Source organism: Enhydra lutris, unplaced genomic scaffold, assembly GCF_002288905.1.
Source record: "Enhydra lutris kenyoni isolate GAN:26980312 unplaced genomic scaffold, ASM228890v2 scaffoldscaffold70, whole genome shotgun sequence".
NCBI classification, from domain to species: domain Eukaryota; kingdom Metazoa; phylum Chordata; class Mammalia; order Carnivora; family Mustelidae; genus Enhydra; species Enhydra lutris.
Window position 1 is genome coordinate 1,028,059 of NW_019154154.1, and position 22,545 is coordinate 1,050,603.

Consider the following 22,545-nt stretch of genomic DNA (forward strand, 5'->3'; position numbering starts at 1 on the left):
TTTAACCTTCAGACTACTTCTTTGAGACGGATATTATTTTTTTCCATTTTACATGTAAGAAAAATGAGGCTCAGACATACTGATTGTACAAATTTACTGAACTGAGTGAGAATTTGAGTACATGTCTGATTCTAAAGATAATGTCTATAAATGATATGCTATATTATGTGTCATTTAAGATTTGGAAAACGAGTTTAATGAGGAAAAAGCAAAATATTTGGCATTATTTAGCCCAGAGAAGTAAAAGCATGTTAACAGCATGAAGCTTTTTTATATGGAAATTGGAAAATTGCTTTTGTTATAGAAGGCCAAAAAATATCAATATTTTGGAGTTAGACTGAAGTCAAAACAGATAAGTTATTAAAAAGAACTCATTAAGTCAAAGAAATGTAAGACATTAAAATTGAAATGAGAATTTAAAAGGTTGAAAACCACATCTTTAGGGAATGGTGTATAAAAGTGTAAAAAATGTCCTGCTAGATTCACATTCTAAGAATAGTACTCTGGAAAATGTAGGAGGGAATGTATGGCTGTTTTTGTTTTGGAAATTGTTTAATGTCATACACATTTTGCCTAAAAGCATGCAAGAGGTTGTTGTCCTATTAGACAGGAAAGAAGCAGTTCTTATACAAATCAGTAAGTAAATTAAAAACTGCAGCAGTAAAATAGGCCAAAAAAGTTCCATGACCAAGCAAGGCATGAAAGAAAGAATACAAATGACCAATACATATATGGTAAACACCCTACCTATCAAAATCAAAGAAAGGAAAATTAAAACAATAATATAGCATTATTTATTAAATTTGCAAATATTATTTGTGATAATATTGTCATCTAGGGTAAGGGAAAATAGCTTTTGATGGAAATATTAATTAGAAATAATCACGACAATAATAATACTAAACATTTCTAAGAGTTTCCTCTCTGGCAGGTACTCTAGTGATTATTTTGCCTATTTTATCTATTAAATCTTCACAGTCATCACATGTAGTAGTTCTAGGAATCCCATTGTACAAATAAGGAAACTCATCCACATGGAATCAGCCTGTGGTCACACAATCAGACTGAATCCAGAGCCTGCATTCTACTTTCCCGAAAACTCCATTCTAACTCAAGGGTACCTACATAATTAGTGAAATGTGCAAACCCTTTACCTCAGCAATTCAAGAATTTCTCTCAAAGAAATGATTAAAGCTTTGATGAAAATTGATGTATGAGAGTAGACAGCATCCCATTTTATATAATAGTATGAAATCAGAAACAAGCCAGGGTCCAGCAATTGAGAATATTTAATAGCTATAAATCAATACTGTGGATGCAATCTGCATTATAATACTTAGAGGATTATTTAATTTCATGGGAGATGATTATATTATGCTTAATTAGTAAAGAAATTGCAGAAGAGTCTATATAGCATAATTATAATCTCTATGAACACAAACCTATATAAACACACACACACACACACACACACACTTGAAATATTGGGAGGTTTCTTCATAGAAATGTTAACATGTTCATTGCTGAGTACTTAGGATATTGGTGAAATTTAACTGCATGTCTGGATGTTCTAATTTTTCCACAGTGACTATGTTAAAACAAACTCTTTGTCACAGTCACAAGTTCCACACAGGTAACTCTTCATGATACATGAGAACTGAATAAATCCAATGAAACATGAAGGTCAAAAAAAGCATAACTCAACGGGGTGAAAATCTGCAAAATTTAACAAACATCTGGAATGTTACTCAAGGACAAAGAAGACTTCCTCTGAGTTGTACTGACAGAAGTAAACAATGGAAAAGCTACTGTCTTCATTTCCAACTAATGTTTCTGCTAATACAAACTTTTAATGGTTCTGGGAGTCTGTCTAATCCCTGGGTGTCCTAAATGATGGCACTCACACAGCTTCCTGTGGTAGATAGATTATTCTAAAAACTCACAGTTTTTATAGCCAGAAGACTCTTTTCTGAGAATCCATTCTAAAGGTTCTCCTTCAATTTCCTCCTGCTCTGTCTTCCTTGCATCTTAGTAATTATTGATTTTTTCTAACTTCTGCAGCCTGACTCATCCCGTTGGTGTTTACGGCAGCAACCTGCAGTCTCAGATATTTCCTCTGTCATAGAACTCTTTCGTACCCTCATCACCTTAGTGTGACTTCTCTGTATGTCCTCAGTGGGTTCAAGTGTATGTGGTTTTCCATCGTGCTTAAAGCTCCCATTCATGGGGAAGATAATTAAATATATCTTTTTAAAAAAAACGTTAATAGCTGGTCAGACTATGATTTACACACTAGTAACTTTTTGTCCCTGAGAAAATGTACCCAAAATATGAACATAACGAGTTAGCCTTCACTTTGTTTAGTCAGCAGAAATATGAGCAATTTATTTTCCGTGGATGATTAGAATGCTCTACTGCAAAGTTTATTGACCTTTTAAGCTGACGTTCTGCCAGACAGTGTGACATTCTGCCCAAGCCTGTGATCCATGAGTTTCCCCCATTGGTTGCTGTTAGGAGGAGGAGGAAGGATAATGTGGTGATGGCACCCAGGGATTGTTTTGCCTGTGTTTGCAAGACTGTGTGCAATCTACCTTTTTAGGAAATATGGCACAGACTTTGGAACCAGACAAGCCTGCCATTAAAGCCACACCTGCCACCCAGCAGCTGTTGACCACAGGTGTGTTGGGTGAAGTCTGTTTCTTTGTTTGTAAGAGGAGGATACTAATATCTACCATATAGTATTTTCTGTGAAGATTAATTAAAGTAATAAAGTATTTTTTATTCAGAATTTCTTCCATGAAAATTTTTTTGAATGAATTAAGGAAGTAATTAACTTTTGCACTTCATACTCTTCTCAAGAGTATAATCATGGCCCTTAGACACAGATCCAGATCTTACTGATAAGTGCTACAATGATACTCAGTTTCTTTCTACACTTTTCATGGCTTTAAATGTTCATTTCAATCCAAATGAATGTTATTTTTCAACAAGAAATGATACTAACTTATTTCATTTGCTATTAGCATTGATCATGACAACAACTGCCATTCAACAAACCTTACTTAGAAAATGATCCCTTATAAACAAAAACAGAAGTATAACCAGGTACTCAGCTAACCATCTTAATTAGCAGGCACATATACTATTTACAGACCTGCCACCTAATACTCTCCCATTGCCCTTTTATGCAGATGCATGTTTGCTTTCTAAATGCTGTCATCAATAATGCCAAATTATATAAAATTATCCATCCTCACAGTATTCCTTCACTTTCCCTAGACTTTCTTATTTTAGATCATAGCTGGCCATCTGGTGACCTTTTGTATATTTTCTACAAGTTATAACCATGGACTTTGTGTCAGGTAGACCAGGGGTATCTATTTCTAGGGTTAGCATACATACGTGCCCATAGGTAAATCACTTATCCTGTCTAGATTTACATTCTCTGTCCATAAAAATAGACTTCAAGTGGTTATTCTAAGTATTTGTTTAGATAATGTTGATAAATCAGTTAGCACAAGTCTTGCCACATTCTAAGTACTCACTTTAACTCTTTTAATATCACTGAAATTTAATTTTAAAAGTATAATGCAAGGTGATGGACATCAGGGATGGTGTCCTATTGTGAGTTCAGTGAATTGTGTAAGACTGATGAATCACAGACCTGTACCCCTGAAACAAATAATACATTATATGTCAATAATAAATAAATAAATAAATAAATAAAAGGTATAATGCATATCTCTAATTGGGGGGCTATGACACTAAAAGCTCAGGAAATCCTGCCATTTGTGCCAGACCTGAAAGACATTATATTAAGTGAAATGAGTCAAACGTAGAAAGACACCTACTCTATGATCGCACTTCTTTGTGGAATCTAAAATAGTCAAACCAAAAGAAACAGTACAATTGTGGCTCCCCAGGGCTTGGGCAAGGTGTGAAGGTGAGGGAGATAATGATGAGAGGGTACAGGGTTTCAGTAATCAGGAGAACTATTATACAGCAGAGTGTTGTATTGTATTCTTAAAAGTTGCTCTACTCATGGACTTCCCTTAACAACCCACCTTAGCAGTGCCAATCTAAAGTGCTAACCATAGGAGTCAGTGTTTTTGCCGATTCTATGGCATACTCAGCATTCTCAAGGACTCTCTCGTACACTCCCGCAGCATTATACTACCTCTTTGTCTTGTCTGCAGTTCTAGTTCCCAGGCTGGTAGCATTTCCTCTTCCATTTTCTCTCTATCTGCTGAGTTTCACTGCATAGTTGTTGGGTTTTTTTTTTTCTTTTATTGAAAAGAAATTTTCTTCCCAAGGATCTCTGCAAGATTTTCATGAATGGCAGCAGCTCCCTCAGATACGAGAAAATATCATCCCAGGTTCTCTCTGCCTTTCTTACCAGCTGTTTGTGACAAGTATCAACACATTCTCCTTGATTGTACATTTAGTTTTCTCTCTCTCAGCAAATAACCTTGATTCTATGTAACAAAAGTGACTATAGACAGCTGATCCAGGAAACAAAACATCTGGGACTTGGGTGCACATGGGGGTGTGTGTGCATGTGTGTTCGGTATGTGTGTGTGAGGGCAAGCGTGTCCCAGCCTTGAGTGCGTGCGTGTGTGTGTGTGTGTGTGTGTGTGTGTGCATGCTTGGGCCCTGTCCTCAGCCCTAGCATTTCATCCCATAGGGGAGGGGTGCTGGCCTGGTGGGGGAGCCACACCTGGGGTCCATTTGCTGCCCAGCCTCCCTCCCCCCTAACATCTCCGGGTGTGTGGAATTTAGTTGTGGCTTTGATCTCTTTGCCCCACCTCCTGTACTAGGTAGTTCAGAGAGAGACATCCTAGGGTGGGGTGAGGGTTGGTTTGGGTGGGTGGGGGGTCTTTTTCCTTTCTGTGTGTGTATGTCATTTATCTGACAATTCTCTGTCCTCCCCACTGGCCTTCCCCATTCCTCCCATTTGTACGGTACAAGCAATAAAGACACTCGTTTCAGAAAAAAAAAAAAAAAAAAAAAAAAACCAAGAATCTGGGATGGGCATTGAGGGGACTGTATATGTACACTAATTAAAAATATATATATTATTCCCTGTCATATATACATCCATTCCTCTGTTGATGCTTTCCACTATCTGGTGATTACTTTATTCAGTTCTAGTGGATTCCATATCATTCCTCATGGAAGATCTAGTTCAGTTTCTCCTTCCTTTACAAGTCTTCAGTCTCCTCAAGTCCTCTCTTGCTTACTGACTGATGGAGAATAAGACTATTTAATATGATAGTGTAATTTAATTTGCACAAATTCTGACATGTGATTCCATGTATTTTTCAGGACTTTCTATAGCCTCAGAGGAAACGTGTTTTCTTTCAATTTATATCCTCACATGAATTAGTTCTCAGCCTTAGACTGAACAAAAAAGATGATTGAGAAGACAAACAGAGAATTAACAGGATGAAGATGAAGAAGCTATCTTAAAGGATGAACAAAAGTTAGCCAGGTTGCCTTAGTTTTATTTTATTTTTTTTAAAGATTTATTTATTTATTTATTTATTTGACAGACAGAGATCACAAGTAGGCAGAGAGGCAGGCAGAGAGGGAGGAGGAAGCAGGCTCCCCGCTGAGCAGAGAGCCCAATGCAGGGCTTGATCCCAGGACCCCGGGATCATGACCTAAGCTGAAGGCAGAGGCTTTAACCCACTGAGCCACCCAGGCGCCCCTTGCCTTAGTTTTAGACCAACCAAAAGCAGAACCTGAGACTAAGGCTTAAATGCAGGTAGTCTGTTTGAGAATTGATCCTAAGAAGCACATATAAGAACAGGAGTAAAACAAAGAAGGTGGGAAAAACCAATGTAAGCATATGTTATTGGGTTGGATACCAAGACGAGTGACTGGTATTTGATTATGTGGAAATTTCTCAGGAATTTTTTACAATATTCTCAAAACCAACCACCTAGAGGGTGAAGGAGGAAACATTTATTTATATTTCCTATTGGTCAAGAACGGTATTTACCCAAAGAACAAAAAAACGCTTATTTAAAAGAATACATATATCCCTATGTATATAGCCGCATTATTTACAATAGCCAAGATATGGAAGCAGCCCAAGCATCCAATAATTGATGAGTGGATACAAAAGATGTAGTGTGTGTGTGTGTGTGTGTGTGTGTGTGTGTGTGATTATATAAATAATGGAATATTATTCGGCCCTAAAGAAGAACGAAATCTTGCCATTCACAATGACATGGATGGAGCTAGAGAGCATAATGCTAAGCAAAGTATGTCAGTCAGAAAAACAAATATGTTTCAATCATATGTGGGATTTAAGATACAAGACAAATGAGAAAAAAAAAAAGAGAGAAAGAGAGACAAAACCAAGAAACAGACTCTTAATTATAGAGAACTGATGGCTACCAGAGGGGAGGATGTGAGAACATGTATTAAACAGGTGATGGGGATTAATGAGTGCACTTGTCTTGATGAGAACTGGGTGATATATGGAACTGTTGAATCACTCTATTTTACACCTCAAACTAACACTGTATGTTAACTAACTGGAATTAAAATAAAAATTTTAAAAGTGAAAAAAAAAAAAGGCTCCCACATGCATTGACTTCTCCTGTACCCATTCATGACTATGAGGCAAATTTCCACTAGCCTCTCACATGGCAACATCAGAGAAATCCACGGCAGGATATGAAACGTACACATAAGGCCCACACTTGTGTCAAATTCCTTGAAGCCACCACAAAACTACTGACACACAATGTCTCAAGTCAGAAATGGGTGCAAGAGGGTTTGAAGAGACACATAAGAAATATATGATTCACAGATCAAGGGAAGAAAGGTAGCACAGACATAATAAAAAACCATACAGTGGTGTAAGCCAAGAATTATTTAAAAAAAAAAAATAATGCAGGAAGAATAGTCACCTAAAACCAGGTATGGCCAGACAAGAAATTGGATAAGTAGATGGAACTTTCATGCCATGCTACGAAATTTGGAATTAATTCTATAACTAATGGGAAATAAATTAATGATTTAAAGGGATGTAATCATCACAAATGTTTCCATCTGTAATAAAGCAGTTGGCAAGAATTGGGATAAAAAACAATGTTGGAAAACAATAAATGGAATGACAGGAAGAAAAAAATAATTGAAAAGTTGGGATTTTTGCTTCAACAAATGATATGTCAAGTCAGTGGTTCTAAACTAGGAGGAATTTCACCTCACAAGGGACATTTAGCAATAACTAGACATTCTTGTTTGTCACAAATGGGAGGACAGTACCATATGGGTAGAGTAGAAGGAGGCTGCTGCATATTCAACACACAAAACAGCCTCCAATAACAAAAAATTATCCAGCCCCCAGAGTCAATGGTACCAAAGTGGAGAAAACACAGATTGGGTACTCTATTTTAGCTCAGCCAGAGGATGTTAAGTATGCATATACTTATACATATACATAGCTTGATGGCATTGAAGAAATAACAAAGTAAAAGGAATTATTAGAGCAAGATCCAGGGGCAGACAGAAGACCAAAGAGAGTAAGGTTTTTATTATGATAGTGTTGAAGTAAATTTGGTGAGAACATATACCTTAATAATACTGAATTTTTCACCTCATGAATATAATACAACTCCAAATTATTAACACTTTTTGAAATCTGTTAGCAATTATTTGTCGTTTTCAGAGAGAAGTCTTTCATGTCTTTTTAAAAATATCTTCCCTAAGTATTTTGGGCTTTATTCTGGTCTTATATTTTTTTTTATTTCATCTTCCAATTGTTTGTTATTAACATGTAAATAATATTGACTTTTTGGGTTGATCTTACTAAATTTACTTATTAACTATAGAATTAAAAACCTTGTAAATTTAATTTTCTCCAGCAAATTTTCTTAATACTCTTATAACCAGATAACCGAAAGCACCCTGTTGCATCCTAAAATTACTCACTCTGATTGTCCGGTTGTTTTCAGACATTTTTAGTGGAAAAAACCTTTATTTAAATGAAATTTTAACTGGTAGCCCAAACAAATACAACAGATAAATCAGAGTTTCTCTGGCTGAAGTTTGTGTGAGAGGAGGGAAGCAAAACCTGGAGTGCTTAGCCCAGCAACCTCCAATGTGTATTATGTGGGAATTTGTCAGAGCCCCCAGGGCTCCAGAGAACATAGCTAGACAACCAGAGCAGGTTCTGGGGCCATTGCATATAGATAGGAATTCAAACTCTAGGAAATAGTCAAATTTCTATATTTATTGAGTGAAAACTTTTTACTGAAAGACAATGTAACAAACAGAAAGAGAAGCATAATTGCATATGGGACTATTTTTTAAAAATGTAAGAAAACACTTATAAGCAAAGTGAGGTAACTTTGGGCATAGGCAAAACTCAGAATGGGAATCAGAAATATTCTGTTATCCCTGGAAAATCCAAATGTCAAATTAAAAGCATGGAAAAGCAAAGAAAATAAGAAGGGAACACACACACACACACACACACACACACACCCCTTCACTAGAGAGACAGAATAGCAGAAGCTTTTGAGTCCAATGGTAAAAATTTGAATCCTTACTCAACTTGATTATTACTGTGTGACCTTGGCCAACCTCCTTCAACTCTCCAACCCTGAACTGGTTTATCTATAAAATTAGCATTTCTGAAGTTATGGAAGTAAAGTACTTCCCATCAATAAGAGCTTAATTATGGGTTTCTTAAAAAGTCTCCACCCCCACCCACCCAGTTTAGTACCCTTCTCTATGACGCTAGCTCTCCCAAAATTGTGCATGCATAAACTAAACGGTAACAGTGACCTTGTGCACATTTGATTGTTAGAAATTATAGAATAATAGCAAGAGCATTCATGCCATATTAAAAAATCAATTCCAGGTAAATTAAAAACCTAAATGTGAAAGGCAAAACCATAAAGCTTTTAGAATATGGAAGAATATATTAATATTTTTGGTATCTTAAACAAAACACAAAAAGCAGTAGCCATGAAGAAAAAGATTAATAAGGTCAACTACGTTAAAATTATGATCATAATTTTGCCTTCTTCAAAAGATACCATTTTTAAAAAGCAAAGCACCATGGAATGGAAAAAGGTATCTGCAACACATAGCTGATAAAGGGGCTTTATCCAGATTATTTGATAAAGAAGAAAACTCTAAAAAGTCAGACAACCAAAGAGTAAAACAGGTAAAAGACTTAAAAGAACACTTCATAAAAGAGCAAATCAAATTACTAATAGACATACATTAAAGGCACTAAACTTCAGAAGCCAGGAAAATGCGAAATAATATTTTACTTCATACTAATACATGTTAACAAGCATATAGAGCTATGAGAGTTCTACACGGCTGGAAGGACTATAAATTGGTACCTCTTTGATAAAGCTCTTTGTTTACCTCTTTGGTAAACAATATATCATAATCTAGAAATGCTGAAAGAGGTAGTCCCTTTAATTCAGAAATTTCACCCCTGTGTATAGTCTACAGAGATAAACATGCTTATTTGCAACAGGTACAAGAATGTTGAGAGCACAGTTGTTCATAATTGTCAAACATTGGAAGCAATCCAAATGCACACAACTTTACAATGGAAAACACATTGTGGATACATAAATAAAGCAGACCATGGGCACAGCCACATTAGTGTCTCTAAAAAACATCATTTTGAACAAAAGAGAGCAAGTAACAAAAGATTATAGACATTGTGTTAACATAAAGTTCTAAAAAAGATAAAATGAAACTATGTTTAAAAATGTGATGAAACCCAACACCCAGCCCTTCGCACCAAGAGAAAGGAAACTCCTCACTTTACCAGACTTCAGCTGGACTCAAAAGTGGGGGTCTTTACAGGTTAGGAGCTGGTGCTCCCTAGGCAGAGAGCCTCCTTGCTTCCACCCAGTCCCACACCTGCGTGCACACACACACATATGCACACGTGTGTGCACAGTTAAAACACACTCATACTACTCTTACCTCCACAGTCATGATACACGTGCACCTCTAAATGCGAACAGGCATGCTCAGCTGCCCTCTGGTCCTGCAGGCTCGTATGTAATATGAGTAATACTCATATGTAATATGGTCGGCCATTGCCAGCATTGCACATACACACCCCTCGCACCAACTTGCACTGGCAGGGAATTTTTCAAACTTGTTCACCATTTAAAAAAAAAAAAATGTATACATGAGGAGGAAACTTATAAAGGAACTCCAGCAAATCATTTCAAATGAGTTAGGAGAGTAGCTGCTTCTGGGTAGAAATGAGGGAATCTGTGATTTGTGAGATTTATCAGTCAGGATCCCAAACAACTGTAACAGAGGAGAAATTAGGGGCCTCGGGGTGGCTCAGTTGTTAAGCGTCTGTCTTCGGCTCATGACCCAAGGATGCTGGGATCGAGCCCCGCATTGGGCTCCTTGCTTGGAGGGAGGCCCGCTTCTCCCTCTCCCACTCCCCCTGCTTGTGTTCCCTGCCTCGCTGTGTCTCTGTCAGATAAATAAATAAAATCTTTAAAAAGGGGGGGGGGGGGATATGATAAAGCTGTAACTCCAATTCTGAAAAATACCTTACCACTGAGGGAGGTACACACGGAAGCGCAAACGTGGAAGGGGTGTCCTTCCTCAAGATTGGGGTTCATACCTTGTTAAGAAAGGGTGGTAGCGGTAGCCCACAGCATGGCGAAGGTCACGGCTTTATTGAGGCAGAAGTGATTCACAGTCACGGGGAAGCCGGAACCATCCCTCTGGGGTACAGACGGGTCAAGGTTGCGTGGTAGACACAAAGGGAGCTGCGACGTCACCCGGTTGAGAATCCTGTGTCAGCAATGTGGCACAGACCTAAAGGCCACACGTGCCAGAGACTGCACACACCGGAAGGGAAACCCCTTCCTCTTTCAAAGTCCCTCTAGCTCCCTCTACCGATAACGCTTAATATCACACGGGCACCTAAGGCGGCCGGGGTGGGGGGTGGAGGGGATGCTTAAAGCTCTGTTACTGCGGAAGAGATTTGGAAAAAAAAAAAAAAAAAAGGTGGGTTTCAAGGCGAGAAGCAATCAACTGATAACTGGCACAGAGGAGATAGAGGGCCTTCTGTGATGCCAATAATGTTCTAATACTTCACGGCTGTGATAATTACACAGGTGTTCTCATTACAGCTATTGTTAAACTAAGTATTATGTATGTTTCTGTATATTTCATAATAAGATGTTGATTTTAAAAATAAAATAAGCATATATATGATTAGCATTTAGCTGACTTAAATTGTACTATATCTCCTGCTGTTAACTAACCATAAATTCTTTGTTAAGCTACCTAAGTATTGCTCATCTTGACTTCATTGCCCTTAAAATGGGGATGGTAAAACCTGTCCAGTTATATGAAGCAATTCATATTTTCTAACAAAAGGAAAAGGGAAAAAACAAGGTAATATGTACATAAGTGTTTTGAAGGTCATGTAAACATGTATAGTTAGAAATAAGAATTATTAATTCGTCAATAATTTTGAAAACTCCAGTTTTTGCAAAGAAAAGTATATTACTCAGGGTTCTCTAGAAAAACAGAACCCATGAGATATATACGTAAAATAAGTGATTGACTCATATGATTATGGAGGCTGAGGATTCCCAGTCTTCTTCAAGCTAGATACCCATGAAAGCCAGTGGGGTAATTCTAGTACAAGTCTGAACGCCTGAGAACCAGCAGAACCAATGGTGTTAAGTCCCAGTTCAAGGGCAGGAAAAGATCAATGTGTCCCCTCAACAGTCAGGCAAAGAGAATTCTCCCTTCCTCCACCTCTCTGTTCTCTTCATTCCCTCAACAGATTAGATGATGCCCATCTACATTGGTGAGGACAATCTACTTCACTCTGTTCACAAATTCAAGTGCTAATCACTTCCAGAAATACCATCGCAGACACATCTAGAAATATTTATCCAAATATCTGAGCACCTCATAACCCAGTCAAATTTACACAAAATTAACCATGATAAGAAACACATACTCATTTTAACAGTGATATTACTACCAAAAAGACCAAAAACTAAAAAGTATAATGCTGGTCTTCTCATGGAGAATCAAGAGCATGTTTACAATTATTTACACAAAAAGTAAAATGTTTCTTCTCTTATTGTCTGAAAAAACATGTTTTCCAAGCTTAAAGTGACCTAGAAATTATGTAGTCCAATCCTTTGTTTGTAAATATGAAAATATTGATGCCCAAAATGCTCATGTTTTCAGTTAATGAATTCCAGAGCTGGAATTAGAATCCAATCTCCTAACATACAATTTATGTTCATCCCAGAATATTACACTGAGGATCTTAACAAATCCCCTAAAGTTGCAGAAAATCTCTGAGTATGAAAAGAAGCAGCAGCTATGGTCTACTTCCTTCTCTACTCATTAGATTTCTCCCCTTTCGAGTAGATGTGATGCTGAGATTTATTACCAATCAGTAGCCTCTACCCGTATGAGGGGAAGATGAGCCTGCCATAATGGAATAAAAAATGAAAAGTGCAATAAGATGTAATGTAATGCAATAGAATCTCTGCTTGGTGCCCAAAGAAACCCATCACTGTTTGGGGGCCTCAGCCAGCTGGGCTGTGCTCAGGTGGGCACACATGAGATCAGGGCTGTATCCAGTGAACATGCTGTCATTTCAGTCTCTGAAATCCCACACATCTACGAGTTGATGTGAAGACTGATATGACAACACAATGTTATTATGATACCTAATCTTGGTTAAAATCCAGTTCAAGGAAAAGAGTTGAAGCAAAGTTTGGCTCTGCCTTCTAATGACTTAGATATTTGAATTATAAGTTAGGAATCAATTCTACTCCAAAGTTCATTAATAGGTTACAAAGCACACTCACAGACAATAATTACTACAGTCTCCTTGCAGAGTGGGTGAAGGCTATTTGAGGAACTGGGGCAGAGAAGTGCTCCTTGCCTAAAATCAGAAACCCTGAGTCTTTGTGAAGTTTTGACCTGTGTAAGAGTTGAAACAGCTCTGACATCCTCCATTACCTGTGGAATGTAAAATGCAGCCATTCTGCAGCTGGATGACAGTGATAAAGTGCAGACTAATGGTTTTCACCTTCTGCACAGACCCTGATGTTCCTGGCCTTTTCAAAACAGGGAGGCTAATGTCTAACAAGTCATGTAAAAGTCATAGTGAATGAACCCTAAAGTAAATGCAACATAACATCCCTTTGCATTTCGGTTTTCCTTGAAATATCATCACTTTAAGTTCAGAGTCGAAGCCAAAAGGCAACAATTCTGGGTGAGTTTTGAAATGTGTGTTAACTTAACCAGAAAACAATCCAGCAAAAAGAAGGTTGAATCACTTGCCGTCGCTTGACAGTTTTAGCACTCGCTTTTCGCTTTGGCAATCAAGGTACTGGAATTGGATTCAAGACACTTTCCCTGAAATTAGGATTCAATCATTTTTAGTCAAAAGCTAAAACGGCAATTTATGAAAATATAAATTAGTTTCATCATAGAAAATACTGGAAATGGAGGCTTTTTGAATACCTACCATATAGAGATGTTTTTGCATGGATTATATGCAAAATGACTACATATAACCTGCTGAGTAGATATACTTCTATTTTTTCTCACTTTACTGACATAACAACTCAAGTTCAGAAACGTGAAAGAATTGTTCAAAGTCATGAATTCAGTAGGTGGCAGATCATAATAAAACTGCAGCCTTGTTCATAGTTTTTTTGTTTTAAATATATGACACAACATTAACCCTGTTAATTTCTACATTTAGAGCAGAACAAACTGCATCGTATATATGTTTGGTTGGTTAGTTTAACCTGTATGCATGTCCTTCTGTAATAGAAATCTGGGTTTCTATCATACTTCTAAGACGGGGGCGGAGGGGGTTGGGTATGGAGCCAGGATATCACAGAGGAGATAAGAGAGAAGAGTGATTGAAAAATGGTAGACAAGATTAGTGAACCAGAATTTAGGTGATCTGACTTCCGAGGCACATTGCTGTAAGAGAATAAAATTAAGAGAAAAAGATTAGGACTTCAGAAAGAAAATAAAATGCTTCCTCAGCTCTGACCTAATCAGCTGAAGGGTTTTATAGTTGTGATTTGTGTCTCTCCACTTCCGCCTTTTAGAGATGTCTTAAATATTTAAAGGCTTTGTGCATTCTCCTTTAAACAGAAACTTCTGTAGAGAAAAGGCTATAGCTTTTTCCTTTATCCGTTTTCCTATATCCTTCCATAATTGTGAGTTATGGTTTGTGACCCATATTTTTTTTCCAACTTTATTGAGATAAGATTGACAAATAAAAATCATACATATTGAAGGTGAACAATGTGACATGTTAATATATGTGTACACTGATAAATGATTACCACAATCAAGCTTATTAACATATTCATCACCCTGCTTAGTTACCTCTGTGTGTGTGTGTGTGTGTGTGTGTGTGTGTGTGTGTGTGTGTGTATTAAGAACACTTAAAGATCTAGAAAGAGAAGATCTAAAAAGATCTAAGAAGAAGGATAAACCTTGAGGCTTCTACTCCTGACTGGCAAAGAGAGTCAACTAATTAAACAAAGAAGTAGAAGTGAGAACAAGACCTCAGAAGGTAATTGGTGTAATCTACACTTATGTACCAGCAGTGACCAACTCGTGATCAAATAGAGATCGTATAGATTCAGAATGTATCCTCCAATTTAATTTCAGGATGAGAGCTTTATGTATGTATGTATGTTTGTATGTATGTATGTATTTATTGAGAGAAATGCAAGCAGGGGCAGTAGGGGCAAAGGTAGAGGGTGAGAGAGAATCTTAAGCAGGCTTAGCACAGAGCCCAAGGAGGGGCTTGACCTTGCCACCCTGAGATCATGACCTGAGCCAAAATCAAGAGTTAGACACTTAACTGACTGAACCACTAAGTCACCCCAGGATAAGAGCTTTCTAGAAAGCTTCCTTTATCTTGCTACTTCTCTGAGATATAAAGCAAAATTATCTTCTCATTGGAATGATTTTGTACGATAAATAGGTAGTCTAATTTGTATAAATATACCCTGTCCCCTTGGGATTCAGTAAAGTAAAATAGGATGAATGTGTTTTGTTACCTGTTAAATAACACTCTTTGCTCGATGTTAGTCATATTTTATTTTATTTTATTTTACTGTTTGATGTTTTAAAATGACCATTTATCATCTTTTTAAAGATACATAATTTTTAAACTTGTTACTAAAGGCCAAAAAGTTAAACGTCACTAACTATATTTGTTTTCCGTAAATTGGTTCTCATACCGAAAAAAAATGCTGACTAAGTTGATAAATGACTTAGTGGGTCATTTAGAAGGGTAGGACAATCCAGATCTGGCTAATAAATTATTCCAGTTTAGTGATGATAATAAATTAACATTTCCTGGAAAGTTCCTACATCTTTGTAACATTTTTATAATGTTTCCTAACTTTTGGTCAATGCTATTCTTCTTTAGAATTATAAATACTGGTATGGAGGAAAAGCTTCTGGTTCTATCATGATACAAAATATATATATTCCAAGGTGGTTTTGTTTCACAGAGGAATGTTTGCATTGTTCTCTTTAGTTAGTTTAGTTTACTTTTGTTTGTTTCCACCTGAAGAGAAGGAAAATATATATATATATATTGTTCAAAAAAAGCACAGGGAGGGAAAAACCCCAGAGAGATGGTAAGAAGAGCCTGTCAGTGGAGGTATGAGACGTCCCAGTGAATCACCGGCCACAGACACAGCCTAGCAGATTTTCTTGGGCTTTGACAGGAATAGACAGAGTATTAGTGAAAAAGATCATACAGTTACACTCAGGGTTGTTGATACCTCTTCAAGAAATGAAAATCAACTTGTTCTTTCTTTCCTCAGTTAATCATTTTCAGTTTGATGTATAGGTTTCCCAACACAAGTCCACTGAGAACCTGTTTCCAGGTTATTTTCTAGGGTGAGAAGGATCTTGAATCCATCCCTCTCAGGTAGAAAATTTGTCTTCCAAAGCACAGGACAAAACTGTATCACAAAATGTCATGATAGAAACACTTAATTGGGAAAAAATTATCTCTCAATAGACTCTTTATAATTGTCCTATTGTTGAGTCCTTACTCTGGGCTAAGTGCCTTGTTTTTATTATTTCATTTAATATTGTAAACATACTAAAGCCTATAAAATATGTACTGTTATTATCATTATCTTGGAATTATAGAAGAGGAAGCCAAGATATAGAAAATTTAGGTTACTTGTTCAACACGAAATAGCTACTAAGTGTAACTTTTTGATCTTTTGTTAAGAGCTTCAGTGTCATATTCTGAGATGAACTAAATTGTATGTTAGGAGATTAGATTCCAATTTCAGCTCTGGAATTCATTAACTGAAAACATGAGCATTTGGGGCATCAATACTTTCATATTTACAAACGAAGGTTTGGACTAGATAATTTCTAGGTCACTTTCAGCTTGGAAAACGTGTGTTTCAGACAATAAGAGAAGAAAAATTATTTACTTTTTGTGTAAATAATTGTAAACATGCTCTTGATTCTCAACGAGAAGACCAGCATTAGACTAATTTTAGTTCTTGGACTTTTTGGTAGTAATATCACTGTTAAAATTAGTATGTGTTTCTTATGATGGTTAATTTTATGTGTCAATTTGGCTGGATGATGAGGTGCTCAGATATTTGGATAAACATTTCTAGATGTCTGTGATGGTATTTCTGGAAGTGATTAGCACTTGAATTTGTGAACACAGTGAAGTAGATTGTCCTCACCAATGTAGGTGGGCATCATCTAATCTGTTGAGGGAATGAAGAGAACAAAGAGTTAGAATGTGAACCCCAGCCTACCTGATTCCTACACTTAAACCCTTTCTACTACTGCTCAAGCAATGGATTTCAGTACAAGAAAATAGTCTGGACAATATCTGACAGCTAGTTCATGTATTAGAGCCATAGTACAGGTATCTTTATTAATCAATTCTATCAAAGAAATTATAGTGATTACTATGTGGAATTCTTAGGAAATGACGTCTATATAATTGTATAAAGTTCAGTCATTTTCAGAGAAGCAAGTGATTTCTATTTTCTTTTTTAAGATACTATTTTTAAGCAATCTCTACAGGAATATCTGTTCCTGCCCTGCATGTCTCTTCCTCCATCCCTGAGTCTGCCTTAGAACCCCAGGGGAGGGGTGCCTGGGTGGCTCAGTGAGTTAAAGCCTCTGCCTTTGCTCAGGTCGCAGTCCCAGGGTCCTGGGATCGAGTCCTGCATCAGGCTCTCTGCTCAGCAGGCAGCCTGCCTCCTCCTCTCTCTCTGCCTGCCTCTCTGCCTACTTGTGATCTCTGTCTGTCAAATAAATAAATAAAATCTTTAAAAAAAAAAAAAAGAGCCCCAGGGTGCTAGAATCAGACATTACCCATATCTGCAAGCATCCCATGGACATCCTGAAAATTCCAGATTATCTGTTATTTTCTCAGTATGTATTAACAATAAATAACAGATGAAGAGTCATGTAAATCTCTATTTCTGATAAACTTTCAAATATCAGGGAAATAATAAATATATGTCTTTATTGAAAATATTACAAACACATACTGGTATTAAGACATACCAATTAATCTTTATTTAGATTTTTCTAAGCAGCCTACATAAATAGCATGGACAGACATGTTACTTTTGAAATTTTAAATGATTTTAAAGGGCTCAGACTTGAATAGTTCATCATCCAACTGTTCCACCTGTGGTCTTCTATTGTGTATTGTCTAAATTTATGTGACTGGACTGTATGTTCAATGTAATAGATTTGTGAATACACCACCAAAAGGAAAACCTTATTTTTTTTATTCTTGTCAATTGTATTGAGGTATAATTTATAGAAAATAAAGCATATCATACAATTCAATGAATTTTGACAAATACCTGGTCTTGGGTAACTACCTTCACAATCAAAAATGGAACACAAACACAATCCTGAAAAGTTCTTAGAGCTCCTCTGCAAGTTAGTATATTGCCCTCACCTCCAGCCCGGGCTCCTACTTCTCTGCTTCTCTCACTGTAGCTAAGAATTTCATGTAAATGGAATCATACAGTATGTACTTTTTTCACCCCAATTTTTTCAAGAGACAATCACACTGATGCAGAGATCAGTGGTTTCAGATTTCACACACCCACTCCCACCCCCGCTGCAATGTATAAGGTATAGGAGGTTCCCACACTGGGTGCAATCAGACTTTCTAAAAGTTCTGTCAGTTTTGCTTTACATTGCCCTGACAATGAGGTCAATCATCTTCTAATATATTTGCTAGCCATTTGTACGTGTTCTGTTGTAAAATGCTTGTTCATGTGCTTTGCCCCTTGTTTCCTCTTAGTTGCTGATGCTTTACATACTAATTTTATAAGGGTTTGTTAACTCATCTTGATAAAATTTCCTTTTGACGCCGTTTGTTGCTGATGACGTTTTCCCAGTTGTAACTCATGTTTTCACTTAGGATTATTTTTTGACGAACCAAGTTTTTAAATTTTTATATTGTCAAATATTGTTAACGTTTTTGTGCCTGAAAATATGTTCACCCATATGTTCTACTGAGACATTCATAGGTTTTTTAAATATTAAAATCCTTAATCTATCCGGTGATGATTTTGTTTTTCTGGGTAACCCATCATCCGGTTTCATTTACTGAATTCTCTCACCTTTCCTTACTGTTGAGAGAGGCCACCTCTGATGTACCTAAATTCCAATGGATGCCTGAGTCTAGTTCTGAGTTCTCTGTTCCATCCCATCGGCCAATTTTCTACCCCTGTGCCAGTTACATACGGTCTTTATTATTATGACTTATAAAAAGTCCCATAATTAATATGACCAAGCATATGATAAATTATTTTCAAAATCAAATATGAAGCAACAGTCAAAATGAAGGAATTGTAGCTAAATATAATAATAAGTATGAACATTAACAATATATTATTTGTAGGGGGAAGAGCCCTAAATTATTACATGTAGCATCATAAACTTTTTAATAAAGTTAAAAACTGAAAAATATGCCTTTTATGGGCAAATAAGACAATTAAAAGAAATTTACAAAAAGAAAATGTGTAAGACTGCTCTTCTTCAGGCCTATATTAGAAAATCTGCAAATACAATTCACCACATTATGGTATAAAAGAGAAAAACAATATGACTCTTTCAAATAGGTTCAGGAAAAACATTAGATAAAATTCAAACTAAATTCCTAATTTAAAAAAAACAACTCTTGGGCTCCTGGGTGGTTCAGTGCGTTGGGCCTCTGCCTTCTGCTAGGGTCATGATCCCGGGGCCTGGGATCGAGTTCCTCATTGGGCTCTATGCTCAGCAGGGAGCCTGCTTCCCCCTCTCTCTCCGCCTGCCTCTCTGCCTACTTGTGATTGATCTCTCTCTGTCAAATAAATTTTAAAAATCTTTTAAAATAAAAAAACAACTCTTAGTAATTCAAAAATAGATGAGGACACCATTAATCTGATAAAAATATCTTTTGAAAACAAAAAGGCAGAGATTCCTGAGACCCATCCGTCTTCTACCAACAACTTCAGACACAAAAAGGGAAAGTTAAGCTGGAACAGAAGCAAAACTGACCAAGCAGGCTAAACAATATGAAGACATGGCAGCCTGCATCCTGTTCGTAACCAAACAAGGAGCTGAATTATCTCCAATGAGGAAAGCATCTTTTTCTCGGTTACTTGTGAAAAATGTTGTAAAAAGCCATAGGTCATTTTAGAGAGTCATCTCAAGTGCCAAGCTAAAGATAAGAGATGCTAAACGGGGCGGTGGGGGGGCGGATTATTCATGATTACAGAGAGATAACTGTGACAAAACTTAGAGTACATCTACAATGATATACTATCACTTTTGGAGAAGTTCTTGATCACGCTGCTCCGCAAGCAGAGAGCAAAATCTTCTATTTGTAAGTGAAAGATGAGTCTTACTGTTATGTGGCTGGGGTTGGTGCTGAGAGGAAAGGGATTGTGGATCAGTCACCACAAACATACCAACAAGCTTTGAAGTAAGCAGAAACGAAGAGCCAATGGACACATCCTATCTGATTGGGTCTCATCCTCAACTTTTCTGTACTCTACTATGAGGTCTGAACTCCTCTGAGCAAGCCTGCTCTCTTGCACAGACAGCTTTTGAGGGGACCATTGCTGAACTTGATACACTGAGTGAAGAGTCATACAAAGACATCAGGCTAATAATGCAACGACTGAGAGGCAACTTGACCTTGGAGCAAGGAAGCAAAGCTGAAGGAGGGAAAAGAGGGGAAAATTCACTAACTTTTCAAATTTTGTCTGCCTCATTCTAAAAATTTACAGAGAGTAGACCATTTGGTCTGACCAAACTATCCCAGATAGGTTTTTGTTTGTGATTGTGATAGGTTTATGTTACTTCTATTTGAATTTTTATCTTCTTTTTGTGACCTTTTTGTTTAATATTAGAGGAGTAAAGCTGATTAACATGTAGGGAGTTGTCTTTCTTTTTTGACGTACATACATTTATTTATTTATTTATTTATTTATTTATTGTTAATTGGGTTTTTATTTTAGTTCCATTATAGTTAACAGAGTGTTATATTAGTTTCAGGTGTACCATCTACTGATTCAACACTTCCATACATCATCCTGTGCTCATCAGAACAAGAGCACTCCGTGGGAGCTGTCTGCTTTTGAGGAGCTCCATATAGGAATATGGAACTTTTATACAACTTATGTTTGACACAGTACTGTGGGTACACTGTGACTATATCTCAGCGGCTATCACATGTTAAATGAAGTGTATTTGTGGAATACACAATCTCAGTGTGCACACTTGAGTATAGCTGACACGCAATATCACATCTGTGTCAGGTATACGACATAGTGATTGGACAACTCTAGACGTTATTCTGTGTTCACCACAACTGGATCTTCTATCTGTCACCATACAACTCTATCACAATACCACTGACTGTATTCCCCCTGCTGTACCTTTTTTCAATGGCCACACTTTTGACTACAGCTACAGAAATGTTCCTTCACAGAAAATTGTGACCCACTTGGCTCTGGGAAAGGGCAGAAATGGTTCATATTTTATACTTTGTAAAGTTACCTGTTGTGTACTTCAATTATTTTTGCTGTGCTTATATGTATCTAAATGTCTTAGGCAACCTGAGAACAAATCTACAAGAAAAGATGCTGTAAAATCAAATTTCCTAATATCTATTATTTCATATATATCAATCACTAGTAAAACAAAAAAAATGTGTTTAACTTATTTTAGGGTTTTTCATTTTTGTGCTGTACATGCATGACTGTAAAGATAGTTAACAGAGAAATAATTTAAGATGATGGACAGGTTTGTTTAATTTTTCATGAAACTTTCAATGACAACTCAAGCATAATTGTGAGGAACATGTAGATTAAGATTATGCAAGTGGAATAAAAGTTTTATGACTGGACTCTAAAAAGGGAAAGGATTGCCTACTGTCATCCCTTTATTTACTTTTACTTTATATAGTAGTCTGTGTAATATAAATGAATAATTAGAGATATGGGGATAAGAAAGGAGAATAACACTGTTTCTTTAGAGATGGTGTTACTGTTACACAGAAAATCCAAAATAATCTACAATTATTAGAAGGCAGGAAAGTTTTGTCAAGATAAGTTGATGATGTACAAGCCAATTGCATTTCCATATACCTTCAGTAAATAAGTGGGATATGTAATTAAGGCTTTTTACAATAGTATTAAAAAATATCTAATACCTTAGAGATATTTTTAGTAAAGCCAGGCAGCCATTTTACTGTGAAAAATATACAGATTTGTTAAGAAATCTCAAAGAAGAGTTTACAAAAATTAAGAGTTATACCATATTCACTATAGAAAGAAAAATCTGTAAGATTCAATGCAACTTCAATAAAAATTTGTTTGTTTGGTTGTTGTTTTTTTTTTTTCCAGAGAACTTGATAATATTTATTCCAACATTTAGTTTGGAAAAGTAATGTGCCAAGCATAACCTGAGCACTCATATTCCCCAGGGAGATGTACCACTTTGTAAGGAAAATATGATCTGGCTAGCAGGGCCAGATCCTAGTGTGTATAAAGCCTTATGAATAAGTTCAAGGGATCTCAGAGATGGATGCACCCTAGGCTGAAGATGCTGAAACAACAGAGTCCCCACAAAAAAAAAATTTCAGTTCGAGGCTTTACCCTCACTACCCAGGAGAAGCAACCTTAGGAAGAATTATTTCTTAGGTTGTAATTCACCAGCCACGGGGATTTAGTTGGGGGAAAATAGGAAAGGAACTTGCTGATGCTAATTAATCTCTACCTATTTTTCTCAGCTCTTTGTTTACTCCTCAAGATGTCTAAACCAGCAATGTGTCACCAGGTGAGGGAGTGGGCATTGATTGTCTCAAGACAACTAATGGGAGAAGCACCTGCAGAATTCTAAGGACCCTTTCCTTATTTTATCTTATCCATGTTTTCCTTCCCTCCCCAGAGTTTGAAAGCCAAATGGGCTACAGCTGATGGACATTTAAGAGAT

General features: G+C 36.7%; 1 pseudogene; it reads left to right on the plus strand.

Annotated features, from left to right (window-relative positions):
• Positions 1 to 2,604: 2,604 nt before the first annotated feature.
• On the plus strand, positions 2,605 to 20,326 carry LOC111159851 (annotated as a pseudogene).
• The last annotated feature ends 2,219 nt before the right edge of the window (positions 20,327 to 22,545 follow it).